The following is a 13,334-nucleotide window of genomic DNA, read 5'->3' as shown; positions in this document are numbered from 1 at the left end:
GTTTGAGTGCCAACTCTCTGCCGCTACCCAGGCTCCCTGGCTCCCTTTCTCCCTCCCCTCCTGGACGCGAAACTCGAGTTTCTGTAACTAACCGTTCCTGGCAGTTTTAGATTTTGTGTGGGATTTCCTGTCTAGAAGCAGATACCAATACCAAGATTTTAACTGGTTCGTGATGTTTCCTTCCAGTTGTAAACACTTACAATATATTGGACTGACCCTGAAATCACTGCTTTCATGAGTGATTTTTAGTTATTCGAGTAAACATTTGCTTTTTTAATTAATTGATTATTTATTTATTTATTTTGGTATAATTCATATACACTTACATTAGCAACACTGTGGTTACTAGATTTCCCCCTGTTATCAAGTCCCCACCACATACCCCATTACAGTCACTGTCTATCAGCATAGTAAGATGCTATAGAATCACTACTTGTCTTCTCTGTGCTATACTGCCTTGCCCGTGCCTACCCTCCCCAACCCCCTACATTATGTGTGCCAATCGTAATGCACCCTTTTCCCCTTATCCCTCCCTTCCCACCCATCCTCCCCAGTCCCTTTCCCTTTAGTCACTGTTAGTCCATTCTTGGGTTCTGTGATTCAGTTTTTTTCTTTGTTCTTATACTCGACATATGAGTGAAATCATTTGATACTTGTCTTTCTCCGCCTGGCTTATTTCCCTGAGCATAATACCCGTCTAGCTCCATCCATGTTGTTGCAAATGGTAGGATTTGTTTTCTTCTTATGGCTGACTAATATTCCATTGTGTATATGTACCACATCTTCTTTATCCATTCATCTACTGTCGGACACTTAGGTTGCTTCCATTTCTTGGCTATTGTAAGTGGTGCTGCGATAAACCTAGGGGTGCATCTGTCTTTTTCAAACTGGGCTGCTGCGTTCTGAGGTTAAATTCCTAGGAGTGGAATTCCTGGGCCAAATGGCATTTCTATGTTGAGTTTTTTGAGGAACCTCCATAATGCTTTCCACAGTGGTTGAACTAATTTACATTCCCACCAGCAGTGTAGGAGGGTTCCCCTTTCTCCACAACCTCACCAGCATGTGGTGTTGTTTGTCTTTTGGATGGTGGCCATCCTGACTGTTGTGAGGTGATATCTCATTGTGGTTTAAATTTGCATTTCTCTGATAATTAGCGATGTGGAGCATCTTTTCATGTGCCTCTTGGCCATCTGAATTTCTTCTTTGGAGATGTGTGTGTTCAGATCCTCTGCCTATTTTTTAGTCGGGTTATTTGCCTTTTGGTTGTTGAGGTGCATGAGCTCTTTATATTTCGGCTGTCAACCCCTTATGATATATGTCATTTATGAATATATCCTCCCATACTGTAGAGATGCCTTTTTCTTCCACTGATGGTGTCCTTTGCTGGACAGAAGCTTTTTATGTTGATAGAGTCCCACTTGTTCATCTTTGCTTTTGTTTCCCTTGTCCGAGGAGGCATGTTCATGAAAAAGCTGCTCATGTTTATATTCAAGAGACTTTTGCCTATGATTTACTTCTAAGAGTTTTATTGTTTCATGACTTACATTCAGGTCTTTGATCCATTTCGAGTTTACTCTTGTGTATGGAGTTGGACCGTAATCCCATGTCATTCTCTCTCTCACATGTAGCTGTCCAGTTTTGCCAACACCAGCTGTTGAAGAGGCTGTCATTTCCCCATTGTATGTCCGTTACTATGGCTTTGTAGTACGGCTTGAAGTTGGGAAGCGAGATCCCCCCTGCTTTCTTCTTCCTTTCTCAGGATTGCTTTGGCTGTTCGGGGTCTTTTGTGGTTCCCTATGACTTTTAGAACTGTTTGTTCCAGTCTGTTGAAGAATGCTGTCGGTATTTAGATAGGGATGGTTCAGGGACCTGGTTTGTGTGTCAAGTTCTTGGGGGTTGTCTGGTCGGGTAAAGCTACAGTTATCCCAGATGTGGTCATAGGCAAGGTCCAGGCTTTCCCCACCCCTACCACTGTGGCATTGAGTCGTCCAAGAGCTTTTGGGTGTTTTGGGCTCCTGGAGGGGGTTTACCCCGCACTTGGCACAAATTCTGAAGGCCTCATGCCAGTCGGTACAAAAGGGCATCAGGTGGGACCGTGATGAGACCTGTGCAGCTGTGTTCACTGCTACTGAGCAGGCAGTCAAGGCCGTTGTAGTCCTTGAGTGTAATGGATTCATGAAGGCCCTGTGAGCTAGATGTTCATGTAAACGGAGACGGTTATGGATGGGGCCTTCGGCAGTGGCTTGAGTGGACACGCCAACCTGTTGGATTCTGGTCACAATTATGGAAAGGAGCAGAGGTCTGGTGGCCGTTAGTAGAGGAGCAACTGGCTTCTGTGTATCACGCCTTGCTGGCTATGGAGCCCATCACGGGAACAGCTCCGACCAAGGTAATAACCATCTATCCCATCGCGGGGTGGGTGCGAGTCTGGACCCAAAGCCAGGGAGTGGCATGGCACAGAGGCCTCCACTGGCCAACTAGGGGCGCAAACTTGCAGCAGCACAGCACCATCTCCGACAGCCCCTTGAGTGGAGATCTCCGATGCTTATTTGGGTAAGGGACATACACGCGTGGAAAGCAAGAAGAACTTGCACTTGAGCCATTGGTAGGCGAGAGTCCTTATCAGCAGGGAAAAGCCCCTATACCTGAAGATGCTTGGTATACAGACGGCTCCACCCGTGGGCAGCCCCCGAAGTGGAGGGCTGTGACTTTCCGTCCTAAGACTAAGACAACATGGGTGTTAGAGGACGGAGAGGGGAAGAGCAGTCAGTGGACTGAGTCACGGGCAGTATGGCTCCCGATCACCCAGGATGATCACGCCCTCCCCTCTAGTTGTGTGCAGGGGTCATACCTGCGTGTGTTCCTCGGCCTGTGGCTCGGGGCGGTGTCAGTGTCTGGAAGGGTGACTTCCTAAGCCGACACAACGAGGCGCTCTGTCTGCACCTGAGGATCCAGACTTCCCTTCTTCTGGGCCGGTGAGCCCAGGCCTCCGTGGTCCCGGGAGCGCTCACACAGCGAGCAGGCTGCGGTCTCGCTTCCACACCGGGAGCTCTGGGTCAAACGCTTGGATCTGGAAGGCAGGTGGCTCTGGCCTCAGGTGGCCCCTCCTTCCTCGCCCAGCCTCCAGTTCCTTCTCGCCTCAAGATCCCACGATCCCGTGTTCCCCCCACTGCAGTCCGGCCCCCCCACCCCGAGATCCCAGCTGCTCACGCACCTCCTCACACTCTTCCCGGGAGACCCAGGCCTTCCAGCCCATGGATTGGGCGAATTGGACTCGCTGTTGGTGGAACAGAAGACGCTGGGAACGGTCGTTCCCATAGAGGAGCCAAAGGATGTCCTGTTTGGGGCCCTCGTCGTCCTCCTCCATGTCGTTGGCCAGGTAGCTGGGGAGAGACATCGGGCTGCTGGTCAGGAGCAAGACGGGAAGGATCCCCAGCCGAGGTCAGCGTCCAAGGAGAGGCACAGGCTGAACTTGACAAAGGACCTACGGGAGCCCTACCAGCGTCACACAGGGCCACCCAGTCATCAAGAAGCCACTGCGGGGCAGGGACCTGAAGGGCACCTCTCACAGCTGGATGCTGAAGACAAAGGCCCTCGGGGAGGCCTGAGGGCGAGCAGTGCAGTTTCCATGCAATGTCCCCATCATCTTCCCTGTGCCCTTTAAAGCGGTTGTATGTGCGCACCCTGTGGCTCCCTGCGGAGTGAGCATGTGTGCGTATCCAGAGGGCAGGAACTGACTAGCCGGTTTCTGTAGTCCTAGCTTCCCTACCATGTGGCTCAGGCTGGAGGATGGGTGCCACGTGCCCTTCTCAAGGCTCTCCTCCCAACCCTCCTAGTCCCTGGCACGGAATGCAGTGTACAAGATTTCGTTGAATGAATGGATGGACGGATGGACGGACGCTTTTGTCTCACAGTCAAATGCCATACTGATCGCCTCATGGACTCAGTGTAGCTTAAACGTTTGCAACACAAAGTAGCGTGCTGAGGGCTTTATGAACATGTGGATATTTTGACAAGACCTGCCTGCAACGGTGTCTGGTCTGATGGTTTGGAGAAGGGGAGGGGGGAGTTAGGAAGTGAAGTAACTATTACCCGGAACGTGACATGACACTAGGATTTTAGCTGATGTGCTACTGGGGGACTGCAGTTAGGGGTCCAGGGGAGGCGTGGGAACAGTTGTGCTCCTTGCACCGACTTTAAGGATAGGTCATTTTCTTCCAATATATATATGTCTGAAAGACACCTACAAGTCAGAAGACACAATGTGAAAACAGAGGGAAGGGATTTCAGACGGAGCATTGGAAGAAAGCAGTGCAATGTCAGGACCATAAGCAAGTGTGATGCTGACTGTGGGGAGGGTTGAGTTCAGACTGAGAAGGCTGGCCTCGGCTTAGAACCCCCTTAGCCGGTGGCATTGCTGAGGAGGGGCGGGGAGCATTAGACCTGTGTTCTCCGAGGATTTGGGGCGTGTAAAGCCTCGTAGGGAGCACGGGTGGGGAATGCTTACACTCGGTCTGTGTCACATGACGAGGGCCTGCATTGTGGCGTCCGCCTGGGAAGCCAGAGGAGGACGGTCCACTTGATGTGGACTCAGGCAGGAGAGCGGCCGAGGCTTCTGAGGGAGGCGGTGCGGTCTCAAGCCTGGCCACCTGGGGACAGCGTGGTGCCCATTCTGTCCCTCCTCAGGAGGGTTTTGTGTGGTCTTTTGTTCGTTCCAGTGTTTTAACTGGTGTTAGGGTTGTCTGTCTCCACAGACAACAGTATAGAAACCGCTCTGTTATAATCCTATCCTTGGTATACCAAAGTGAACAGTACACGTGGAGTACAAAAGAGAACAGATGCAAGGTCAGAGTCCCACACCTCTCCCTCCGCCCTCCCAGAGGACTGAATGTTGACGGCCGGCCACTGACAGCAATACTCACAGAGCTATGAAGAAGTGAATTCGCTGGTACTGCCCGGAGGGGAGGCCAGCCCGGCTGAAATACGCTATGACCATGGCCAGGAGATACTGAGGAAGAGGAGAACGCCACAGGACAGCGGTCACATCCCAGAAGAGGAAGGACGGAAGGACGGAGGGGTGAGGGAGGGGGAGGCTGGGGGCAGACCCCGCCCGTGTGGGGAGAGGGACTTTAGGACGCTCCTGGATGGCAGGCTTTGCCGGTGGGACGCTGGTGGTTTAGGACAGCCGCCATCAGAAGGGTCTTTGATAAGCTGGCACAAAGGGGAGTCCCCAGGGCTGAGGCGAGAAGGGGCTTGCGGTGGCAGGCAAAGGGGCGGACCCCAGAGGAGTGGGGGTGGGGGCAGGGCTGCCCCTTCCCACGCAAGGAGCCTCCAGGCCCCGCAAAGGGCAGTGTGGACAAGGCTCCGAGTTGGGGAGAGAGGCGAGACTGGGGGTTTAGAAGGCATCCCTCCAGCCCCCCAGGGTAGATGCTGGAGAGGGAACACATCTCAGTGGACAAAGTTACCTTGTCAGATACCCTCAGATTTTTGTCCCAGGCCAGGAATATTTTCACAACAAGGTCCCCTGGGAAGAGAGGCACAGGTTAGACGGACAGCCGGAGCAGGGCCGAGCAGAGAGCAGCCGTGTGTGCTGACGGGACCTTTCGGGGTGGGGAGGCCGAGGTGCACTCGTTGGGCCAGAAAGGTGGTGCCATCCTTCTTCGGTGGCTTGGCTGGGGGTGGGGGGCAGGTGTCAGTAGGTGATGTGCACAGGTCTGATCCTACCGAAGGTGGTGCTCCGTCACCGTGCAGGGAGGCATCGTCTCCCTTGACGGTCACATCAGCGCGCCCAATGGCCTGTCAGCACCCCGCACGCTGACGGAGGCATTTAGATTTGAGAGCCCCAGGGGTGCAGTGGAAGCCGAGCTTTTGTGTGCCGAGTGCAGACTGCTTCTGCCTGTGGCCTAATCCTGCCTCATTTCTAAGTGTCCCCGGAGGAGTCCTCTGGGAACAGAGAGGTCACCAACTGACAGGGAATTCTTTTCCATTGGAAAAGTCTAGTCGCTGGAAGTTTCTCTAAAGGGGAATGGGCTCAGGGTTCCCCCTACCAAGCAGCCTTTTGAAGGCCTCGTGGTGCTCGGGCAGCACCGGGGACACCCGCCGTCGCTTCAGCCTCATCTTGAGGCCACACAGCTTGTCCAGGTCCCAGGCGTCCTGCTCGCCCGTGGCTGCCTCCTCCGACTCCTCCTGGAAAGCGGCCGACCTCTCCCGCTTCCCGGGCCGGCCGGAGCCCTCTGGCAGAGGGCTGCTGTGTGCCTGGGCTGCTGGGCAAAGAAACCAGGCGACAGCGTCCAGCTGTTGCCTTGGGGATTCATCCCTTGGTCCCCGTGTCCCTTCCCACTCCACTCCAACTACCCCCAAAAGACAAGCTGCCCCCAGTGTCTCTGCTGTCACAGACCGTGGCCTTCTCCCCAGCCATCTCTCCATCCTTCTCCTTTACTGGCAGCCATTTCTAAGTGTCCCCGGAGGAGTCCTCTGGGAACAGAGAGGTCACCAACTGACAGGGAATTCTTTTCCATTGGAAAAGTCTAGTCGCTGGAAATTTCTCTAAAGGGGAATGGGCTCAGGGTTCCCCCTACCAAGCAGCCTTTTGAAGGCCTCGTGGTGCTCGGGCAGCACCGGGGACACCCGCCGTCGCTTCAGCCTCATCTTGAGGCCGCACAGCATGTCCAGGTCCCAGGCGTCCTCCTCGCCCGTGGCTGCCTCCTCCGACTCCTGGAGAGCGGCCGACCTCTCCCGCTGCGTGCGCCGGCCGGAGCCCTCTGGCGGAGGGCTGCTGTGTGCCTGGGCTGCTGGGCAAAGAAACCAGGCGACAGCGTCCAGCTGTTGTCTTTGCGATTCATCCCTCGGTCCCCGTGTCCCCTCCCACTCCACTCCAACTACCCCCAAAAGACAAGCTGCCCCCAGTGTCTCTGCTGTCGCAGACCGTGGCCTTCTCCCCAGCCATCTCTCCATCCTTCTCCTTTGCTGGCAGCCATCTGCCCCCATCCACTTTGCCATTGTTCCGTCTCCCCGTTCTCAACACCCTTCCTCATTTAGATAATTCCTCCAGGTGCCCTTCCCCGTGTGTGTCCTTGTCCCCACACCTACACTCTCGTCCTCCAGTGCCTGGCCTTCTGAGTGTCTCCTTCCTTCACACAAGCCCCCCTGGGTAGGCCTTCCTGCCGTCGGCTCCCCGTCCTCAAGCCCCTCGTCCCTCCGCTGCCTCACCTGGCGGTCCTGGTCTCTGTGCGTCCAGCATCACATCCGGCTGGTGCCCGGAGGGGCCAGGCTGGGGCCTCTGGCTCACAGCCTGGGAACTCGATGGAACACTGGCCATGATTTCTGCCCAAGTCTCACCCTCTCCGGGACCAGACCCTGTCCAAAATCCTCTTGTGGATTCTCACTGAATGTGAGCCCGTTATCCCTACTCCAGGCTAAGGAGATGCTAGGAGTAGAGAAAGCTCTGAGAAGGTGCTTCTGGCTACCTTTGCTGCCAAGCACCTACCAACCAGGAGGGTTGGAACCCTTGTGAGGTCATAGGTTGCTGCAACCTAGCAACTAGTTTGAAGGAAAAGCAGGCAACTGCCAGTCCAATCCGAACAGGGGCAAACAAGGTCTCCTGCCACTGGCCCAAGTTGTGACCACCCCCCAAGATGATCCTCGAGCCGTCCAGGTCACCTTTCAGCCCTCCCCCACAGATGACGTGTCCTCTCCACTCTCCACTTGACACACGGGTGGACTCTCGCCCTCTGTCACGTTCTCCTACGGAGCATGTCTAGTGAGTGGCTAGGAAATTCAGGGTAAGCAGAAACAGTCAGCCCTACAAGAGTGACATAGGTAGGTAAGAAAGATCCCAGGTACATTGACTTGGACTCAAAAGTTAAGTTTAGAACACTTGGCAGAACAGAGCTCTTGTGCTCAATGTTCACTGACACTAGGTTCAGGATTCTGTACAGAGGGACGCATCCTCACCCCTCAGGCACCTTTGAGCCCAAGAGAACATTTTGAGGACCTGGAATCATAGAATATGGTACCCGTGCTCACGCCCACTTCAAATGGTGCCTACAATTTCAGCAAGTCTATGGCTTTCCCAGAGCCTGCCCCTCAATTCCAAGAAAGTCTATTCTCTGTATAAAACTTCTGATCGTGCATATCACCTTCACCCAGAAATGTCACCATCTTTTGTGTATGCTATGAATAAAAAGTCACATGCACAAAAAGACTTAGTGGTAAAACGTCCAATTCAGGACACAGGAGGATGTTTTGTGAAGGTGGGGGCACACAGGGGCAGAGACGCAGCCCGGAAATCAGCCACTTGAAGGCCTGCCGTAAGCCGGGCGGCTCCTCCTGAGCCCCGGGCCTCTACTTTTCACCCGGGCATCTGAATCTCGTGTTTTCTTTTTCAGTATTTACTGTGGTAAAATAACATAACATTTACCACTCGAGCCATTTTTGAGGGGATAGTTCTGTGGCACTGAGCACTTTGAAATTTTGCAGCCATCCCCTACTATCCCATCTCCATATCGACACTGCGCACCCGTTAAAGAACACCTGCCGGGTGTAGTCTCCCTTCCGGTCCCTGGCACCCACCATCGCTCCCCTCTGTCTCTGTGGCTTTGGCTCTTCTGGGTCCCTCATTTAAGTGGAGTGCTATAAAAGTGGTATGTGTGTGTGCGGCTTATTTCATTCAGCACACACTTGTAGACAGCTTTCCTAATGACAACCCTGAATTCGTTGCAGTGTGTGGCTTATTCTTGGTGCCTATCTAAGCCAAGGGCCTGCTGCCTAAGGAAGAGTTGGTGCATGTAATTTTTGCAGACGTCAAAACACTGTGATCCAAGTTGTGGTTTGTGTATTTGGCCTTGCAGTTCTGACGGTTTTCGATTCATGTTTATTGTTAGGTGTGTAAACGCTGAAGACTGTTGTATCCTCTTGGTTAATTAACCACTTTGTCGTTGTGAAATGGCCTGTTTTGTCCCTGTTAGTATTCTGACATGGACTTTCTCTGACGTTTATAGAGCCTCCCCAGACTTCTTTGGGCATGCTGAATCTTATTCCGTCCTTTTACTTTTAAGTTTGCATGTTTCTATTTAAAGTGATTTTCTTGTAGACAGCATATGATTGGCTCTTACCTTTTTATCCAGTCTGACCATTTTTGCCTGTTAACTGGGGAGTTGAGACCACTTCCATCTGACCCAATTATTGGTGGAACTGGGTAGCTTGTGGTCTGTTGTCTTTGCTGTCTGTCCCATCTTCTTTGTTTCCTTTTTCTTCTTTGTCTTCCTTCCTTTCAGTGCATTGCATTTTTGTGATTCCATTTTGTACCCTTTGTTGGGTTGTTGGTTTTAACAGTATTATTTTTAGGGGTGCTTTAAGGTTTAGACTATACACCTTTAATAAACCTCTATGAAAGGTGCACGCAGTTATTTTCCAAAATGGCAGATTAAGCTGGAGGTGAAGAACATTTTGTCACTGTAACTGTATGTTCTGTCTATCGATTCGCCCTAGTTTGCATGAAGGCATCACCTAACACTTTGTAAAGAGATGTTTTTTGAGTTGATCAGTGTAATACCTAATATAGAAATTTGAAATAACACAGGTGCTATATCCATTACTGTAATCATTCTTATTTTCATTAGAGATGGTTTATGAAATTGTTGAGAAATTTCATTATTGATCAGATCTCAGGAGGAGCAGAAGGTGCTCACTTGGGGTGGACAGAGAGAGTCCAGAGAACCAGGTAAGCTGGTGCTCATTAGTGTCCTCCTGCATTTTACCAGGATATATAATACTCCACTGGGCCACCGGAAAGTGAAATGAACATCCGGAAGCCCTACTCATCACGTGCACTACATTAACAGCCTCTTCATCCCAGGTTTTATTCACAGAGTCAGCTGAGGTCTCTGATGTTGTGGGATCCAGGTTCCCCGAAGAACAAAGCGGAATCTTCAGCGAAAGTCAGACGCCACTCAACGTTCCATCTCTCGACTCAATCTTCAGAACAATGGGTTTTTGCGGTTGAATAAGTCCTTGATTGCTTAATTTCAAGGGGATCTGCCACACGTAATCAAACATGAGAACCAGTTAATGGAGCCAGCCAAGACAAGATACATTAAGGACACAAACATTTAATAAACTACTTTAAGCATCATATATCTTTGATTCTTTTTCTTAAATTATCAGTCAATATCTTTCAAAGATAAAGAGACAGTCGGGTTACCTATTTTTCCTTGAGTGAATTTTAATACTTGAATCTTTCAACAAACTGGTCTATTTAATTTCTGTTATAACATGTATGGATATAAAGTTCTTTGCAGTATTCCCTTATTATCTTTTTCGTTTTACATTTTTCCACTTTTATTGAGGTGTTGACATACAGTAGTGTGCAAAGTTTAGGTGTACAGCATTATGATTTCACTTGCAGAAATCAAGAAATTATTACCCCAATAAGCTTAGTTAATACAATCATCTCATATAGATACCAAAAGGAAAAATGGAAAAATGTTTTCCTTGTAGTGAGAATCCTTAGCATCTCCACTCTTCACACCCCTCCCATGTGCCATGTGGCAGCGTCAGCAACTGTCACCATGTTGTTTGTGACATCCCCAGCACTTGTGCATCTTACAACAGGACCACATTCCCCAGCCCCCTCCCTGCTGTAATTCGCTGCACTTATTCTGTGAGCTGTGCCAGGACTGGATGGTGAAAGCTCATCTGTCCTGCAGTCAACAAATTATCTGTGGAGCAGCTGCTATGTATGTGCAGCTTGATGGAGATACATTCGTGTTGGATTGTGGTCTGTTTTTATTTAAATTTTAAGTAAAAGGATTAGTTTTTTCAAAAATGGAAACCACATTCTTAGGCATTAGGGCGAGCAATTCTGAAAAGCCACATTGAGTTGATTTTGTGTATGTTGAAAACTGTGGTGTTATTCTATGTGTGAAGTGTACGACACATGGCAGGACTGTCCTCACTTGTAAAGCCCAGTGGAACCATCCAATTCATGGCTGAGGTCATGGAAGGGATTACATGTATTTTATAACATCGGGTGTCTCCTTAGCCTAGGGCAAGTAGTGAACTTGTGAAGAACTGCAGGGTTTGGACTGACTTTGAGCCCTCTGTTCCCCCATCACGCCTTCATGTGGGGCCCCAAGCACAGTCACCTTCTAATCTCTGTGACTTATGGGCAAGCACACTATCCTGGGGGGAGAGAAGTACCTGGCTGTGCATGGGCAGGAGCTTGTGAGAGGACCTGCCCATGGCAGGCTGCACTCAGCATCTAGGGTCCTGTTTGTCCACACTCACAGGAAAGCCACACAGCTGCACTAAAGCCACAAATGACAGGGAAACCCTGTCCATCCTCCTCCTTTTCCTGAGGGCCTGCATATTAAATGCATGACTGTGCCCACACACCCCTCCTTCCTGTGCCCTGGAAACCGAATATAAACTTTGCTCAAGTTCAAAGGCCTGTGCATAATCACATCACAGTAACTTCAGGGGCCATAGGTGACCTTTACTACTGGCTCTTTGTAAAGCCACACAGTGCTCCATAGCTGAGGACCCCCCGAGTCATACATGGCTCCAGATAGATTCTTTGGCCTTTGGAGCAAATGATTCTTTGAATAGAACACATTCCCTTATACTAATATGTACATGTATATTTCTTAGTTAATAAAAACTCTCAATGAACATTATTTATTCAGTGAGTTATCTGTCTGACCTGTGTTTGTTTACAAGGTTTGAAGGAGAAGTTCTGCAGGACTCTGACGATAGCAACTTTCATGTTCAGGAGAGCAAACCTCATGCCACTGCAGTTTCGGGGTTCAGTTCCAAAAGGCAGGTATGTGTACGGATTTATGCCGTCCTTGTTCTTCTTACTGAACCTGGACCCACAATAGCAGATGAAAGCAAGTTAATGAAACATGAGAACAGCAAAGATCCACAATGGGGATCTCAGGCTGAGACTCAGGCTCCTCAGCCAGAAGCACACGGGACCAAGTTGTGGACGAGTCTTGAAATCCCGCCACGGGCACTTGGTGTGGGAACCCGAGCTACAGCCCCTCCCATCCCCTTTGGCCTGCAGGGCCTCTCAGTCTCATTGAAGACCTGAGATGAGTGCTGTTAAAAAGAAATTCACCTCTGAACACTAAAATGACATTCAGGGTGGGGAGGTGCTCACACTAAAAAGGCAAGTAGGAAATGAGACTGACTGAAGGAAGAGGGGGTTCCTGCATCCCCCCGACCTGCCTGGCTAGATGGTCATGGAGGACAGAGCAGGAGACAGGCCTCCAACTACTTCAGGTGGTATTTCCCCTTCTCTCCCCTTCCTGCCCCCCTGCTGCTCCTCTGCTCCCTCTCCCCAGACTCGCTGAAGTCAGGTGATTGCCGTGGGCACCAGGCTCTGCTCTGCTGCAGTACAATCCCTGCTCTCCTTGTCTGTCTGTGTCCTTCAAGGTTAGACCATGAGTTATTCAAATCTCATTCCTCAACATTTGATGTTAAGGAAACGTGGATATGGGGAAAGTGATAATGGCAATGTAGTTATATAATATTTAAAGAGTCATTATTTAGAGAACATTCTGGAATAGGTACAAATGCTGTGCCTTTGACTATTATGGGAATTAGGAGAATAGCCTTGGTGTGTGGGCGGGGAGGCTTCCATGGGCTAATGGTGGCTGGGCAGGCAGTGCGCTCATACAGATGCATTGAAAGTACACTGAGATGTGTCGAGGGAAATGCTTGTGTATATGTCAGAAATACTTATACTTCAGCCAAAACCCCTCCAATTAGGCATTTTTTGACCATTAGATCTCACTACCTGACTCTGTCCTTGAAACTCAAGGATAAGCATTTACTCTGATGCCTGGATGAATGAAAGAGAAGGACAGTAACTTGTCTCTGATTTGTAGTTGTGAAGATGCAGGATGGCAAATTGCTGAGCTTGGCGGAAGCGTAGAGGACCCCTGATCCATAAAAACAACAACTTCTCAACTCTGACATCGTTTTTCAGCAAGTACTATGTGTAGACACTATGCTAGCACTAGGGACACCTTGGAAAACAAAATAAGGTCCTTCCACCCAGGGGCTTTTTGTCAGGAGACAAAAAGCCTACATCCCAGGTAGTTTCCCAGAGTCCATTCCAAATTCTGCTCACCACCCCAATATGTAGGAGAGCATCTAGTCTATGCAGAACTCAATGTGTGCCCAAAGCAGACATTGGTTTTGCGTTCTCAGGAGAGCAAGCTCAAGGCCTGTCCAGGGAGGATGTCTCAGTGTCTGAGGAGCATATGACTTCATTCTGGAGGAGTCACTCCATACCAAGAGGAGGGAGCTGGCACGGGACTGCAGCCACG

At 50.4% G+C, this 13,334-nt stretch overlaps 2 pseudogenes; both read right to left on the bottom strand.

The window, feature by feature from the left end:
• Window positions 1–2,631: 2,631 nt before the first annotated feature.
• On the bottom strand, window positions 2,632–7,318 carry LOC130679389 (putative speedy protein E7; annotated as a pseudogene).
• Window positions 7,319–9,583: 2,265 nt separating this feature from the next.
• The window catches only part of LOC118931441 (cytochrome P450 3A12-like), a 56,168-nt pseudogene continuing 52,417 nt past the window's right edge, over window positions 9,584–13,334 (bottom strand).

The sequence above is a fragment of the Manis pentadactyla genome, chromosome 10 (genome assembly GCF_030020395.1).
Source record: "Manis pentadactyla isolate mManPen7 chromosome 10, mManPen7.hap1, whole genome shotgun sequence".
Lineage (NCBI taxonomy): Eukaryota > Metazoa > Chordata > Mammalia > Pholidota > Manidae > Manis > Manis pentadactyla.
Note: the sequence above shows the minus strand (reverse complement) of the source record. Positions and strands in the feature narration are given on the sequence as shown.